Genomic DNA, 5219 nt, shown 5'->3' on the forward strand with positions numbered 1-5219 from the left:
GAAGGGTTTGGAGAATTAAAACGCAATTGGAGACATGAATGTTTTTGTCGTGGTTCCGATAGGTGGTGCTATCGTACATCCACGTTGATGGAGACTTCAACCCACGAAGGGCAATGGTTGCATGAGTCCACGGAGGGCTCCACCCACGAAGGGTCCACGAAGAAGCAACCTTGTCTATCCCACCATGGCCGTCGCCCACGAAGGACTTGCCTCACTAGCGGTAGATCTTCACGAAGTAGGCGATCTCCTTGCCCTTACAAACTCCTTGGTTCAACTCCACAATCTTGTTGGAGTCTCCCAAGTGACACCTAGCCAATCTAGGAGACACCACTCTCCAAGAAGTAACAAATGGTGTGTTGATGATGAACTCCTTGCTCTTGTGCTTCAAATGATAGTCTCCCCAACACTCAACTCTCTCTCACAGGATTTGGATTTGGTGGAAAGAAGATTTGAGTGGAAAGCAACTTGGGGAAGGCTAGAGATCAAGATTCATATGGTAGGAATGGAATATCTTGGCCTCAACACAAGTGTAGGTGGTTCTCTCTCAGAAAATACAAGTTGGAAGTGTAGGTTCGTTCTGATGGCTCTCTCCACGAATGAAGAGTGGGTGGAGGGGTATATATAGCCTCCACACAAAATCTAACCGTTACACACAACTTGCCAATCTCGGTGGGACCGAATTGAGAAACTCGGTCGGACCGATTCAGCAAATCTAGTGACCGTTAGGATTTTCGATGGGACCGACATGCAACTCGGTAGGACCGACATGGTTAGGGTTAGGGCATAACGTAATCTCCATGAGACCGATTACACAAACTAAGTAGGACCTATTTTGGTAATAAGGTAACCAGAGAGTTGGTCAGGTAAACTCGATGGGACCGGTTCGCTCATTTCGGTGAGACCGAAATGTTACGAAAGGAAAATAGAGAGTTTACATTGCAATCTCGGTGGGACCGATCGCTCATCTCGGTGGCACCGAGACGTTACGAAGGGAAATAAAGATATTACATTCCCATCTCGGTGAGACCAAGATCCCTATCAGTGAGACCGATTTTCCTAGGGTTTGTGGCAGTGGCTATGACATCTGAACTCGATGGCGCCGGATAGAAAGAATCGGTGGTGCCGAGTTTGACTTTAAGTTTAGGTCATATGTGGATGTGAGAAAGTAGTTGAGGGATTTGGAGCATATCACTTAGCATTTTGAGCAAGTAAGCCATTAAGCAACACCTCATCCCTCCTTGATAGTATTGGCTTTTCCTATAGACTCAACGTGATCTTGGATCACTAAAATATAAAATGTAGAGTCTTGAGCTTTGAGCTTGAGCCAATCCTTTTGTCCTTAGCATTTTGAGGGGTCCACTTTTCTCATCCATGCCATGCCAATCATTGAGCTTTCCTGAAACATTCATCTTGAAATAGCATTAGCTCAATAAGCTATATGTTGTTAGGAATTACCAAAACCACCTAGGGATAGTTGCACTTTCAATCTCCCCCTTTTTGGTAATTGATGACAACATATAGATCAAAGCTTCGACAAATGATAGTAAGATTAAAAAACATTGTCGCTTTGAGAAGTATGTGAAATGTAAGAGCTCCCCCTAAATGTGTGCATTGATTAGGATTTGCTTTGGACTGCAAATGCACAATGAGTTGGGATCATGGGTTACTCTTCCCTGTCACATACACCTTGGTGGAGCGCTCAAAATGATAATAAATAAATGCATGCACTCATCACCAAGCAAAGTGAATGATCATATGGAGATAAAAGGATAAAGTCATCCAACAAGCATTAAGGTAGCATATGATCAAACACATGATCATCCAAGTATCTCACAAAAGCATAAAGTATCTCAAACAAGCAAATAAAGTTCAACCACCAAAACAAGAGAGAACAAAAGCAACACACACTCTCTCTCTCAAAGCCTATGATCTATACATTTTTCTCCCCCTTTGGCAACAAGTTACCAAAAAGTTCATAGAAAATGCATAGCACTAAATCGACTCTCAGGCTTGGTCTTCAGGTGGTGGTTTAGAGATGGCTCCTTGGACGAAGACTTCAGTTGATGTGTATGGAGTTGGTGGACTAGGTGCTGGAGCTGGTTGCACAGAAGCTATAGCTAGTGCAGATGAAGTGGCTCTGGTGTCTGGAACAGGCACTGCAGCTGATCTCTGGCTCCTGGCGGAAGGAAATATGCCCTAGAGGCAATAATAAAGTTATTATTTATTTCCTCATATCATAATAAATGTTTATTATTCATGCTAGAATTGTATTAACCGGAAACATGATACATGTGTGAATACATAGAGAAAACTATAGTCACTAGTATGCCTCTACTTGACTAGCTCATTAATCAAAGATGGTTATGTTTCCTAACCATAGACATGTGTTGTCATTTGATTAGTGGGATCACATCATTAGGAGAATGATGTGATTGACATGACCCATTCCGTTAGCCTAGCACTTGATCGTTTAGTATACTGCTATTGCTTTCTTCATGACTTATACAAAGTTGCTGCAACTATGAGATTGTGCAACTCCCGTTTACCGGAAGAACACTTTGTGTGCTACCAAACGTCACAACGTAACTGGGTGATTATAAAGGTGCTCTACAGGTGTTTCCGAAGGTACATGTTGAGTTGGCATAATTCGAGATTAGGATTTGTCACTCCGATTGTCGGAGAGGTATCTCTGGGCCCTCTCAGTAATACTCATCACCTAAGCCTTGCAAGCATGTAACTAATGAGTTAGTTATGAGATGACGTATTACGGAACGAGTAAAGATACTTGCCGGTAACGAGATTGAACTAGGTATTGGATACCGACGATCAAATCTCGGGCAAGTAACATACCGATGACAAAGGGAACAACGTATGTTGTTATGCGGTTTGACCGATAAAGATCTTCATGGAATATGTAGGAACCAATATGGACATCCAGGTCCCGCTATTGGTTATTGACCGAGAATGGTTCTAGGTCATGTCTACATAGTTCTCGAACCCGTAGGGTCCGCACGCTTAACATTGCGATGACAGTTTTATTATGAGTTTATAAGTTTTGATGTACCGAAGTTTGTTCGGAGTCCCGGATGTGATCACGGACATGACGAGGAGTCTCGGAATGGTCGAGACATAAAGATTGATATATTGGAAGCCTATATTTGGACATCGGAATGGTTCCGGGTGAAATCGGCATTTTACCGGAGTACCGGGAGGTTACCGGAACCCCCCGGGGGTTAATGGGCCTACATGGGCCAAGAGGGAGAAGAGGGAAGGAGCCAGGAGGGGGCCGTGCGCCCCTCCCCCTCCTAGTCCGAATAGGGCAAGGGAAGGGGGGCGGCGCCCCCCTTTCCTTCCCCTCTTCCTCCTCTTTCCCCCTTCTCCTACTCCTACTAGGAAAAGGGGAGTCCTACTCCCGGTGGGAGTAGGACTCCCCCCTTGGCGCGCCCTCTTGGCCGGCCGCCTCCTCCCCCCTTGGCTCCTTTATATACAGAGGCGGGGGGCACCCCATAGACACACAAGTTGATCTACGGATCGTTCCTTAGCCGTGTGCGGTGCCCCCTTCCACCATATTCCACCTCGGTCGTATCGTCGCAGAGTTTAGGCGAAGCCCTGCGCCGGTAGAACATCATCATCGTCACCACGCTGTAGTGCTGACGAAATTCATCTCCGGAGCTCGGCTGGATCGGAGGCCGGAGATCGTCATCGAGCTGAACGTGTGCTGAACTCGGAGGCTCCGTACGTTCGGTGCTTGGATCGGTCGGATCGTGAAGACGTACGACTACATCAACCGCGTTATGCTAACACTTCCGCTTACGGTCTACGAGGGTACGTGGACGAACACTCTCCCCTCTCGTTGCTATGTCATCACCATGATCTTGCGTGTGCGTAGGAAATTTTTTGAAATTACTACGTTCCCCAACAGTGGCATCCGAGCCTAGGTTTTATGCGTTGATGTTATATGCACGAGTAGAACACAAGTGAGTTGTGGGTGACACAAGTCATACTGCTTACCAGCATGTCATACTTTGGTTCGGCGGTATTGTGAGATGAAGCGGCCCGGACCGACATTACGCGTACGCTTACGCGAGACTGGTTTCACCGTTACGAGCACTCATGCTTAAAGGTGGCTGGCGGGTGTCTGTCTCTCTCATTTTAGCGGAATCGAGTGTGGCTACGCCCGGTCCTTGCGAAGGTTAAAACAGCACCAACTTGACGAACTATCGTTGTGGTTTTTGATGCGTAGGTAAGAACGGTTCTTGCTAAGCCCGTAGCAGCCACGTAAAATTTGCAACAACAAAGTAGAGGACGTCTAACTTGTTTTTGCAGGGCATGTTGTGATGTGATATGGTCAAGACGTGATGCTATATTTTATTGTATGAGATGATCATGTTTTGTAACCGAAGTTATCGGCAACTGGCAGGAGCCATATGGTTGTCGCTTTATTGTATGAAATGCAAACGCCCTGTAATTGCTTTACTTTATCACTAAGTGGTAGCGATAGTCGTAGAAGCAATAGATGGCGTAAACGACAACGATGCTACGATGGAGATCAAGGTGTCGCGCCGGTGACGATGGTGATCACGACGGTGCTTCGGAGATGGAGATGACAAGCACAAGATGATGATGGCCATATCATATCACTTATATTGATTGCATGTGATGTTTATCCTTTATGCATCTTATCTTGCTTTGATTGACGGTAGCATTTTAAGATGATCTCTCACTAAAATTATCAAGAAGTGTTCTCCCTGAGTATGCACCGTTGCCAAAGTTCGTCGTGCCGAGACACCACGTGATGATCGGGTGTGATAAGATCTACGTCCATCTACAACGGGTGCAAGCCAGTTTGCACACGCAGAATACTCAGGTTAAACTTGACGAGCCTAGCATATGCAGATATGGCCTCGGAACACGGAGACCGAAAGGTCGAGCGTGAATCATATAGTAGATATGATCAACATAGTGATGTTCACCATTGAAAACTACTCCATCTCACGTGATGATCGGTTATGGTTTAGTTGATTTGGATCACGTGATCACTTAGATGACTAGAGAGATGTCTGTCTAAGTGGGAGTTCTTAAGTAATATGATTAATTGAACTTAAATTTATCATGAACTTAGTACCTGATAGTATCTTGCTTGTCTATGTTTGTTTGTAGATAGATGGCTCGTGCTGTTGTTCCGTTGAATTTTAATGCGTTCCTTGAGAAAGCAAAGT

This window comes from Triticum aestivum, chromosome 3B (assembly GCF_018294505.1).
Source record: "Triticum aestivum cultivar Chinese Spring chromosome 3B, IWGSC CS RefSeq v2.1, whole genome shotgun sequence".
In the NCBI taxonomy this organism is placed as follows: domain Eukaryota; kingdom Viridiplantae; phylum Streptophyta; class Magnoliopsida; order Poales; family Poaceae; genus Triticum; species Triticum aestivum.